Source organism: Arachis hypogaea, chromosome 11 (assembly GCF_003086295.3).
Source record: "Arachis hypogaea cultivar Tifrunner chromosome 11, arahy.Tifrunner.gnm2.J5K5, whole genome shotgun sequence".
NCBI lineage: Eukaryota > Viridiplantae > Streptophyta > Magnoliopsida > Fabales > Fabaceae > Arachis > Arachis hypogaea.
In genome coordinates, this window is record NC_092046.1 from 132,485,848 (window position 1) to 132,498,709 (window position 12,862).

General features: G+C 36.4%; 1 long non-coding RNA gene across 2 annotated transcripts in view; it reads right to left on the reverse strand.

The window, feature by feature from the left end:
- Nucleotides 1–449: 449 nt before the first annotated feature.
- LOC112721824 (uncharacterized) overlaps nt 450–12,862 on the reverse strand; it is a 40,890-nt gene continuing 28,477 nt past the window's right edge. The window contains exons 3-6 of one of the 2 annotated variants that reach the window (XR_011867771.1): nt 11,695–11,826; nt 11,419–11,495; nt 9,811–9,887; nt 450–754 (exon numbers count right to left, since the gene is read on the reverse strand). This is a non-coding gene — a long non-coding RNA (uncharacterized lncRNA). Of the gene's footprint in view, nt 755–9,612; nt 9,888–11,418; nt 11,496–11,694; nt 11,827–12,862 lie in introns of those variants that run through there. The other variant, XR_011867769.1, reaches the window with a different exon arrangement.

The following is a 12,862-nucleotide window of genomic DNA, read 5'->3' on the forward strand; positions in this document are numbered from 1 at the left end:
GTGTTTATGAATTTAAATATGCGGTTGGAAAATAGAAAATTGATTATCATAAGGATTAAGGAGCTTGAAAATTGAAATTAGAAAGATTTTGTGGATTTGGACCTTGAAATGTATTTGGTAGTGTGAAGTTTTGATTTGGAATTTGAGAGTTTGAAGTTTGAAAAAAGAGTTGAATTAGTTTGGATCTATTTAACAAAAAATAATATCAGTAGAACTTTGATTTCGTAAACTTAAAAGAAGATGAAGAAGAGTAGAAGAAATTGTGAGAATAAAAGTGTATGTTGTAACACCCTACCATACAAAAACTTACGCTATAGTCATAAATCAGATGTGGTGAAGCATTATGAAGACTAAAAAACAAAAATATACATATATTCAAGGAATAATAATATAATTAGGAGCCTATGAAGAAAAGATAACAAAACAATAACTGTGTCACTCATGAAGCGTTAAAGATAAAAACGTTAGATATATAATAAGAGGGGCATAAACATATACAGCAGATTCAGAATAGATACATAATAAGTACTAGTCTCGACCTACGAAAAAAAGGCCGATTAGACAATATTAAAACCCAAAGTATACAAAATATAATCTTGTTTCTCCACAATATAGAACCTCTAAGAGGAATATACAAATACATGTTAAAAAGTGGAGAATAAACATCTAAGTACAAAATGAAATCCAAAAGACAAGTCTTCGCTTTCGCCAAAAGGAGTCCTGCACACTCAGCAAGGTGTGTCACATCATGTATCTGAAAAATCAATAATTTTCACAATAGGTGAGAACCCGAAGATTCCCAATAGGGTAATAATTCTAAATAGAGACAATGTAAAACTACATGAACCCACTAGGCAATCCTAGTCTCCAATTACACAAAGTTCAAGTATAGAGTCTTTTCTAATCTAATCAGGATAAACAGACTAAATCTCAGCTCTTTCCAACACCTCTCATTGTCTCCAATTTCCAATATCATAGTGAACCAGTATTCAGTAATCAATTTAGTAGTAGCAAGCACAAGTAACGAAGTTCAAACACAATCTAGAGCAATTACATCAAATATGGTAATTAGCAGTTAAACAGAAGTAATCACATAAGCAAACCAAATACTGTAAGAACCTGAATTTTCATGAATAAAATAATTTAAATGCCCAAATTAAGTTCCGGAAAGTTAGAATGAGAATTTGATTATTTAAATATGATTTTTGGACTTAGTAGGTCTTTCCAAGTCAGAAAATGTGTTTTCTGCGAAAAATCGTGAAAAACTGCAAACCGGCAGTTGAACCGATCGAACCAGTTTAAATCTGCCCGGTACTGTGCGAAAAAAAGTGAAAACAGTCGAAAATTCTAGAAACATATTAGGAATAAAAAATCGGGCGTTAGTGTTAAAAGTTTGGCCCAAAGTTGAGCCGAATGGGCTAAAAACACTAACGGGTTGGACCGGACCCAAGTTGAGCCCAAGCCCAACATATAAAAGCACATTTTAATGAGCCTTAAGCTCATTTTCAGCAACTCACAAAGAGAGGGTCGCTGGTTATGAAAGAAGAGAGGAAGAAGGAAGTAGCACTATTCATCATCCACTTCCGGGAGCCATAACTTGAGCTACGGACCTCCGATTGACGAGCCGTTTGCAGCCACGTGAAGCTCTCGACAAGCTCTTCCTTTCTATCTAAAGAAATCTGGTAAGATCTCGCATCTCACTTCCCAGTTTCGTGCCCTAAATTTCTACGCGTTTTAGGTTTAGTTTTTGAGCAAGTTTTGTGGTTTTGCTTGTTTAGGTGATCTCTAGTAGCAGATAATTGTTGGATTTTACCCCTAATCTCGTTGGGTAAGGTAAGATTTCACTAAACCCTTGTGTTTAGTTGTTTTATGCATCTTAGGTTTTAATTTTAGTGATATATGTGTTGTTAGTTTGAGCTTTGGTATTTGTTGGAGTTGGTTGAGGCTTTGGATCGAGTTTGGTGGTTTTGTTTTGGTGTTTTGAGCGTTTGAGAATCTGCCAAGGTATGGTTTCGGTTTTCTTTATGTAATATGTAATATTTTTGAAAACTTAGGCTAGTTGACCCTAAGATAGGAATGAATGTTATTGGTGTATGAATAATTATATGTGAATTGATGTAATTGTTGGTTATATTGGATTAGTGTGGTTGATGGTGATTGTTGGGAATTTTGTGTATTGATGAGTATTTATGGTGATTAGTTATATTGGTGAATAATGAGGATTATGAAAATTTAAGGTAATAAGTTAATGTAAAATGTTGTGGTGATTTGGAATAAAGGATATTGATGATTATGATGTGTGATGATGTATATTGATGATGATTTTTGGATATTGAGTCTTGCGGTTGATGTTATGTTAAGGTTGGTGGTTTATTGTTGATGTGTAATGTTGTTGAGAGTTGTGGGTGTGGTTGATAATTGATGAGGGATTGTGGAAATGATATTGATGAATGAAGAGAATTAGGATTGTTTGTGATGATTTTTTATTGTTGGAGAATAATGATTTTGATGGTGTGGGATAGTGTAAATGGGAGATTACTGATGGTTGAGATTGAGGAATGAGTGGTATGAGCTTTTGTGTTGATTTGGTAGTATTTGGATTGTGAGTAGTTTGGTTTTGAAATGAGAGTTTTGGTAAAAGTAAGTTTTTAAGGTTTTTGGTAAAAACAGATTTTTGGTGAATTTTGATGGATCATAACTTGAGCCTCAGTTTTCAAATTTGGTTGGGATTTTTCTTAAATTAAAGTTCATTGAAAACCCTTCAAGTCGATATAAAATTTGCAAAATTTGGATTTTTGTAGAGTAAGTTATGATTATTCAAAATTTGGTGTCAAAATCTGAAATTCTGCAGAGTTGCAGAATTTTGTGATTTCTGGTATGTGCGCACACACAACCCTGCAAGATTTTAAACCTGTGCGGACGCACAAACCTGTGCGTATGCACAGACCTGTGCGTACTCATAGTTAGGGATGGGCGTGCTGTTTGCAGCGCTAGCACAGCTTGTGCACGCACATACCCAATGAGGTTTTACAACCTGTGCGCACGCACAGCTCTGTGCGCACGCACAGCTCTGTGCGCACGCACAAGTTAGGAAAGTTAATGCCTATGCGTACGCACACCTTTATGCGTATGCACACATCATGAAAATCTTCTAGACGTGCGCGCGCACACCCCTGTGCGTACGCACACGTCCTATTTTATAACTTAAACTTTATTTTTAATCTATTTCACTTTCCCAACAAGCTTGTAAGCTTCTGTGACACCATTTTAAGACTCTTGGGCTCAATTTTGGATATTGGAACATGGGAAAGGTCCTAGGAGGTTTAGTTTGGGTTTACTTTGAAAAGTTAGCAAACGGAGGTTTAAGTTTCTGATGTATGGATGATGAGTTAGGTTGATAGATAAGGAAGAGTGGTGAAATTGGTGATTACTGATAATGACTGGAGGAACCGATGAACTAATGAGTTCGGAATGGAAAGTTATGAATTGAGGATAGTTGTGACGAGTATGAGTAGAAGTGTGTTTAGAAGAGTGGCCTCTAAGATTGAATGTGTAATTACAATATGCATTGTTCTCCGTCGGAGGGGCTGTGGCAGTCTCCCGCCTACGTTCGGATGTGAGAGTTGAAGCTGGGCTTCTCACTCACTCATATTTCTCACAACCAGAGGAAGGTGGTAGGGAACGCTCCCTCGGAATATTTCCCTATGAAAGGAGAAGGTGGTAGGGCACTCATCCCTCGGAATTATTCCTCCTGAAAATGATTCGATTTCTCTCTGATTGCAAGGTGGTAGGGCACTAACCCACGAAATCATGCGGCAACCAGAGGAAGGTGGTAGAGCACGCTCCCTCGGAATATTTTCCTCTGAAAGGAGAAGGTGATAGGGCACTCATCCCTCGGAATTATTCCTCCTTATGTGCAATAGAGAGATTGATCCGGGAGTTGTCGACCAAATTTTCTGTCGGGTTTGGCAATAACCGACATGTGATATCACCGTCAATAGGACAGACATGCATCATCTGCATCTTCTATATGCTTGCTTGCTTTGTTCACTTGAGTTTGCCTAATCGTATAACATGCCTACCTGCTTCTTGAACTACTTGTTGTATATGAATATTATCTGTATTTTACTTGTGTGCATTAATTGTGATTGTCTGGTGCTGAGGAGGTTAGGTAGGCGGTGGCGATGGGATCGCACGGAGGTTAGGTTGGCGAGGGCTGTGGGATACAGCGGTGTGATTAGTATTAGTTAGAATTCTAGTAAGTTTAGATAACCCGGTTTATGGTTTAAGTTCTTTAAATATTTATTTATTTTGCTCTAAGCTTGAATATCCGTATGTGATGTGAAGTTCTAGGATTGCCTTCGACGTCCCGAAGCCTTACATCTTACATCATTGCGCACTGTTACCATACTGAGAACCTCCGGTTCTTATTCCATACTTTGTTGTTGTTTTTTAGATGCAAGTCGCAACCCACCTCGGTGAGTTGTCTGGTGACAGAAGCGGAGGATCCGGATACCTTTTGAGTCTCCTGATTTATTTTGCTATACATCTCTCACTTTTGTATTTGTTTAGCCTAAAGTCATGTATTGAGAGAACAAAACTTGTATAAGCTGTTTTTACTGTCTGGTTTCATGTATGGTCTGTATATGGCTAGCCGGCTTAAACTCCGCAAGCCGTGGCTAGATTCTTATGATATTATACTATGATATTTTGTTATATGATATCTATTTCTTGTACTTTAAGTTAGTAGCTTCGCTGGTACGTTTTGCGCTTTTCAAATCCTATTAAATAAGATATATCCTTCATCAGACTTCTAGAATATATTATTTTCTTCTATATATAAATATGTATAAGCCTTAGGACTGTCGTAACCTCTGATTAACCTTGGCTTTACGGCTAGAGGTAACGCTTAGGGTAATTGGGGTGTTACAAATACAATATGCACACTCAAATAATTTCACATAGATGCATATGATGCATACCTGTCCTACTGATCATGAGCTCACATATCAGTTATACTGCAAAACCCGACATAAAATCCGATTGACACCCCAGATCAGTCTCTCGGTGCGCATCCCCAGGAGAAATTATACAAGTCATGGTACCATTATCTCAATGGAGAATGTTGTCTCACCTTGCTCTAAAGGTATAAATCGTGCCAAACAATGGAGAGTGACGTCTCACATTAACGGAGTGTGCCATCTCACCTTTCATCTGAGAAAATATGGTTGTTACGTATCACCGTCCCTACATCACACCACAACCAAGGACAAGCAGGATGAGACTTCCGTCCTTGCCCGGTGCAGGTGCCAAAACAATTATCAAATCGACATACAAGCAGGACAACACCCAGACCTTGTCACGCAAGAGGGACAAACCTCTGTCCTTGCCAATCTAGCCATTTAGGCTATAATTAATCAATATCGATGTCTTTTAGCAATATCATAAGTTATTAAAATCATTAATCACAATCTTTTGTCAATTTGCCAATTCCATTAACACGTGAGCGGGATGACACCACTATCCTTATCAAGGACGAGATAAAACTACCATCCCCGTAATATTTTCTTTGGTCAACTAAGTGTTTATTCATAAATTAATCAATTTAATTCATTGAACTTAGCCACACTCTATCCAGAGCTTAAAAACTATTTATCAGACATCATACGGGGTTTACAAAGGCTTACAAGCCTGCCGAGAAAGCTAAACAGTGGTAAAATCAGAGTTCTTCCAGAAAATAGGGTGTGTGCGCATGCACAACCTACAAAAATTCCTTGGTGTGCATACACACGGGCCTTTGCACTCGCTCTGTGTAGTGCGCACACACGCACAGGTCAAAAATCCTAATTTTCTGCATAATCTCATAATTTAGTTTTTTACACCAGTTTTCAAACCTTAATAATTTTTTCTATAAAATCCCATTTTCCTACGTTCTTCGACAGTTTTAAAGCTTTTATTACTGGCTTTAATTTAAGATATATTTCATATAATTTCACACTCTTAGTGCCATGTTATGACCCGTCGAAGTTGGTTAAAATTCTGTTTTTACCAAGTTTTATATAATCATTAATTTTACTAACTTCTTTATTCATTTCGTTTCAAAACAACCCCAAGTTATTCCTCGACACTTATTTATCAATTCCTAACCATTCAAAACCTAATCAACCCGATTCCAACTCATATAGCATAAACCATCACAATATCCATTTACAACAGCGATCACTACTCATCAATTATTTATCCAAACTCATCAATTATTTACACCAACTTACCAAATAGGGGATACCTCGAGTAAATCCCCATAGTGGTCCCCGAGATTGACGCCATACACCAAAATCGTCCATAAGATTCCAATTGCACCAATTACGTCCCTGAGATTAGAAAAATTGCACCATAGTAGTTCCTGACCCATTTTCCGTTAACGACGCGCTGACGTGGCTTGATGACGTGGATCTTTAGTGACACGTGTCACCTCATGGTTTGGTCACGTATAACAGTATGATGACGTGTCGGTCAATGACACAGGGCATGCTGACATGGATGTGTATGCCACGTGTCACAATGCTATTTTGCCACGTGTCAGATTATGCCACGTGTTGCAATGCTATTTGTTCACGTGTCATCCACTATGTCATCGTTACATGTGCACCAAATTGGTCCCTTACTTTGCATCAAATGACTCATTTTAGTCCCTGAAATTGAATGTTGTGCACCAAATTAGTCCTTTCATCAGTTTTTAGTCCCTGAAATTGAATGGCATAATCTGACACGTGGCAAAATAGGATTGTGACATGTGGCATACCCATCCATGTCAGCATGCCACGTGTCGTTGATCAACACGTCATCATACCGTTACACGTGGCCAAACCATGAGGTGACACGTGTCACCAAAGGTCCACGTCATCAAGCCACGTCAGCGCGTCGTTAACGAAAAACGGGTCAGGGACTACTATGGTGCAATTTTTCCAATCTCAGGGACGTAATTGGTGCAATTGGAATCTTATGGACGATTTTGGTGCACGGTGTCAATCTCGGGGACCATTATGAAAATTTACTCGGGATACCTCACTCTATTACAGCTTTCAGCCCAATTTTCATTTCATAGCCTTAATAGGCAATCAACCACAATTTTTATATCCAATTTCATTCATATATACATTTATGACTCATCAATACCTCATTTCACACAATCATGGCAATTCACATCATTTCATACAAGCATTCACACTAATCAATTACCATCAACAACAACCTATCATCCAACACTATCTTAAAGGCAATTAACCTAGGTTTTCACATAATTTTACATAATGCCTACCTGAAATTAAGACTCATACCTCTTTGACGGCAGTTTTTCCAACACTTGAATTCTCACCCTTCCGGCCAATCCAAACTTGCTCAACGTCAATCAAGCCTCAAGAATTGCTCCGCAACCACACCAAGCATTCAAAATCAACTAAGCAACTCTAGCAACTCTAATTTTACCAATTTTACACATATTTCAAACTACAGTTTGTAAGTTACGTGAATTTGAGTGTATATGGTGAATAGTGAAAGCTAGAGCTTTACTCTCACTCATCTCCTCTCTATCCGCTGCTCTTTCTCACTCAAATGGAAAAGAGTGGCTGAAATTTCACTAAGTGGAGTTGGCTAATAAGTCTTGGGTTTCGACTTGGACACAATTGAAGGCCCATTTTAATTTTGTGTCCGTTTGGCCTCACACGGGGCCAAAACTTTTAAGATAAGTGTTTGGATTTATGTTTTAAATATTTTTTTGTCATTTTTATAATTTTAGTTTTCTCATTTGCAATACCGGACAAATTTAAGCCGGAACATTTGATTTTAATGTCGATATACGTTTTTCTGGAATTAATTATATCTTTGCGCTCAATTTTATTTTCTAAGTTTAATTCTCATAAGTAATTTCCAAATTAATAAATTTTTAATTTCTTAATCCTTTTTTCTCATAATTAATTTATTATTTATTATTTAATTGAATTTTACATATGTAAGTAGTATATGTAAAATAATAAAATATTAATTTATTAATAATAACAGTAACATAGTAACAGTATATATATATATATATATATATATATATATATATATATATGCAACGGTCAAAATAGACAACTTAAATTTGGTTAGCATTTTAAATTTTATGAATAAAAATAAACAACTCAACTAAAAATTATTTTATAATGTTGAAAAATTAAATTTATTTTTTTATTTAAACAAATGTAATTAATTATAATTTAATATAATTAATTATTAAATAATTAATATAAATTATTAATTAAATAAAAATATAATTATTTAGTTAATTATTATTTCATATAATTATTTGTTTTTAAAGTTATTATTGGACACTAAAATTTTTTTCTAAAAAAAAAATATCCCCTATTAAAATGCGTGCAAAAACTCACCATCTCCTTTCTTCAACGGCTGGCCCTTCTTTTTGTCAGAAAAAGTGAATTTGAAACGTTTTGAAAACCATACCGTTAAAGTTGCTCTAACATTTTCCTGTCATAACCAACAGAAAAAAGAGAAAGTATAGACAGACAATGAATTTAGTGTACAATGTGTACAATAGGAATAAAATTAAAATTATAATCAATTAATAATTAATTTAATTAATTCCTAATAATTTAGAATTTTAAATTTTAAAAACATAAGGATTTGGTTATGCGAAAGTTACGTATTCCTCCATTTTACGCGTGCAAAGAATGTGCTGCAGTTTCTTCCTCTCCGGCAATCTCTTCCACTCTCTCCGGACTGACGCCGCGAAGATCACCACTGTCCGCCGCCTAGAACGCAACCCGACATCTCCCAACTGTCGGAAAACGTTCGACGAAGACACCCTCTTCGCGCACGTTGCGTCTGTCGTGTAGCCCAAGACCGCCATGGCCGCCGCTGCCGCCTTCAACGATGTCGCGGCCTGGATCCTCCTCGCCCTTGCCGTAGCACTCGCCGAAAAGGCCAACGGTAGCGGTGGCCACAAGAGCCCCCTGGTGTCTGTGTGGGTTCTCCTCTCCGGCTTGGCATTCGTCATCTTCATGATTACGGTTATCCGACCGGCAATGAAGCTGGTGGCGCGGCGGTGTTCGCGGGAGCAAGATACAGTGGATGAGGCGTATATCTGCTTAACCCTCGCCGGAGTGATGTTCATCAAGGTATATACATCAATGGACGAATTTAGATGCTGGATGTTCAATTCACTAGGTATGCAGATGGTTATTTTAATTCTTAATTGGATAGTTATTTTATTTGATTCAGTTTAAGTATATACAATTAACAAATGCTAGATGGTATTTCACTAGGTAGTTGAATGATTATTTTAATAATTACGTAGATGGTTGTTTGATGGCCGGTGAAGGAACTTCTAACGCTAAAGAGGTGGGATGATTGATGAGGATGGAGTAATAGACAGTTGTGGGAAAAGAAGGTATTTAAGTAAATTTCATTGATAAATTAAGGTTGAGATGATTAATTTTTTGAAATAACTATTTGAGTTTTTCTTTTCCTTGTATTAGGCCAAATTTAAAATCTATTGTACACGTTATCAAGATTTCTCCTTATCTTCCTAACGAAATTCAAAGAAAAACATAGCACTTCAAGCTCTAACTTACTCCCTCACATCAGATTTTGCATCAATATAATAATTTTTTATCTAAACAAGTTTTTTCCCGTAAACCAAATAAAAACAAAAGAAAAATGATCATTCGAAAAAAAAGAGAGGATAACAATTAACATAGAAGAAAATATCAAATTGGAATAAAGTAAAGAGAAGTTCAAAAATTAGAAACGAACCAATATTAAAATTAAAATTGCTCCACGACAACCAATTCAGCTTTAGCACAAGAGAGAACCTGCCTCCTCTTCATTTTCTATACCAAAAAAAAAAATTATAATTATAATATGATACAATTGAAAAAATATAGAGTAAACTACCATTTGTATCCACAAAAATTGAAAACGTTGATATATCTACTCATAAAAAAAGGAAATTACCATTTGTACCCATAAAAAATAATTTTTACAAGCAAAATTATCCAAATCCTAAAAAATTACCTAAAATCCCTAAATTACTCTTATCTTCACCACCACACCACCTCCTTCACCCAATCACCTTTCTAACCCTAACCCTCTTCACCCAGCTACCACCCCCTTTTTCCTTTCTAATCTCAAATCCCACTACCATCTCATTTCTTTTATCACTACTATCACCACCACCACCACTATATCTCCATCATCATCTTCTTCACATGCAGCAGCAGCAGCAACAACAACAACAATAGAAAAAACAGAGAAAAAACGGTTCTTCCTCACTGAACAGCGTCGACGACGATGGTGGCAGTGACACCCACCGGCGCTGTCGCCCTCTCCTCCTTCTCCGATCTCTTGCGCGCTCTCTTCCTTCCAGACCAGCGACAACGACAGCGACGGACTCAATCAATGGCGGCGACAGATGTGACGGAGCCGGCAGCAGCAGGGCGCGACGGCGGCGACAGCTCCCCCTTCCTTGGTTCTGGCTTGCATTTTCTCTTGGGCACCCTCAACAACGGCGACGATGATGCGATAGCGGCAGCGAGTCCCCACGTTGCCAGTGCGGTCTCGCTCCTCCTCCTCTTCTCTTCTTCTTCCTCGGGTGGGGGTGTGTGTGTAATGTCTCCGTGTGTGAATTTTGGAGGGAAAGGGGGTGGTGGCTGGGTGAAGGGGGTGGTGGTGGGATTTGAGATTAGAAAGGGAAAGAGGGGTGGTGGCTGGGTGAAGAGGTTTAGGGTTAGAAAGGTGATTGGGTGAAGGAGGTAGTGTGGTGGTGAAGATAAGAAATTTCGCAGATAAGAGAGAGTGTGGGGGCAAAGAATCTGAAGATGGTTCTGTTGTTGTTGATGATGGTGAAGCATTTTTCTGGGTTGAGAATTCGAAGAAGTATAAGAGAAAGAGAAAAGCAAAACACAGAAAGAAAGCGAGAGAAAGAGAAAGAGGAAGGAGTTGGCAGAGTTGACGAATTATGGCGGCGTCGACGAGCTCAAAAAATGGAAGGAGAGAGAGAGAGGATGGGTTAGTGGTGGTGGTGTCAGTGGTAGGAAAAAGATGAGAACATTGAGAGAGAGAGAGAGAGGAGAGGGGGAAAGGGGAGGAGATGATAGTGGTAGTGGTGGAGAGAAGGGTAATTTAGAAATTTTATTTAATTTTTTAGGGTTTGGATAATTTTGCTTGTAAAAACTATTTTTTATAGATACAAATGGTAATTTCCTTTTTTTATGGGTAGATATGTCAGCGTTTTCAACTTTCGTAGATACAAATGATAGTTTACTCAAAAACATAATATCATCTAATATCACATAACCATTACATAAACATGATTTGCAATTAGAAAGTAGCAAAAAAATCCTAGCAAATCAAAATAAATACCTTATGCACACCGGTTGAAGTGATTTTAGACCGCCGGAAGCCGTCATAACAATCTACCAATCTAGTCCTACCTCAACCTTCAGCCAAAACAAGAGCAGATTAAGCATACATAAATAAATAATTTTGTTTTAAAAAAAGAAAATATAAAATAAATTTTTGCTTTTGAAAAAAATTACCTCAACAGAAGTGCAAGACAAAAATATTAAAAAATCAATAATAGAATTGTCAATATAATGACTCTACTAATATCAAAGAAGGTGCTTCACAGAAACTCACTTGTCTTATTCCTTCAAAGAGATATGGATTCCTATCAGTAATAGACAAAAGGTCAAAAGCAAATGCTTGAGTTGTGTAAAGGCATCAATATCTACACTCACTTCAAGTTCTTGTGCCTTAACATTAGCTGAACTGCAAAAACAATAAATGAATTTTTAATAAATAAATTTAAAAAAAACTTTTAGAATTTCACTAAAAAGGGCCGCTGTTCATATCATCAAATGCAATTTCTTGAATGCAAGTATAAAAACTAAAAATTGCCCACATAATTACGGGTTATTTTTATTTAAAAAGTATAAAAATTAAAAAAGAAAAAACATAATTAAAAGTATATGAAACGACATATGAAATATTCCGATACAGATTATAAATACATGTGCAACTATTTTAAGACTAATTTAAGTACCCAAAGATCATAGTTAAAAAAGGATATTTCCTTAGACTAAATTCAGAAATTGGCAACCTCTAGGAAACCTTTCATTACATCTCAGAATCATCTTTTGTCGGGAATGGATCCTTTTCAATTTTTTTGATACTTGAGAGAATAAAGTGTAATTTTTTATTGTTAATTTTATAAATGGGACCAAAAATAAATATGAGAGAGAATAATAAAAGATGAGATTAAACAATTGACACTATCCAATTTTTTCTCCACTCCCTCTTTTGTTATCCAAAACAGCAGCCTTTGCCGGAAAGTAATTATGATGATCACACAAGGGGAAAATAAAATAAAAACAAGATTCCAAAGTTGCAAGATTCAACAATCATGAACATTATGCACAAAAAATCCTAAAATAAATATATCTCATTACATTAATCAACAAACCTTGAAACTCCACGTAAATTTGATCATATAAAGTAATTAATTTGAATAAAGATACACAAAAATATATGTAATGTAATTGAACAAATAAAGAAATTCAAATTGTTCGTATTTATCTCGTGGTACGTACTTAAGAGAATCCGAGATTTTCGAGTTAAAGTGTTCACGGACCAGGCCGAAAAGACAACTTGCAATGACACTCCAAAACTTATATTAGAAGTGTATTTTTCGTGGAAAATGATCATGATCCTACTATTTTAGAGCCCTCGTTTTATATATTTCTTGAATTGAGCATTTAATGTCGGATATGCGTTCATATCGAATTCCAGTCATTTTTTTTAGGGC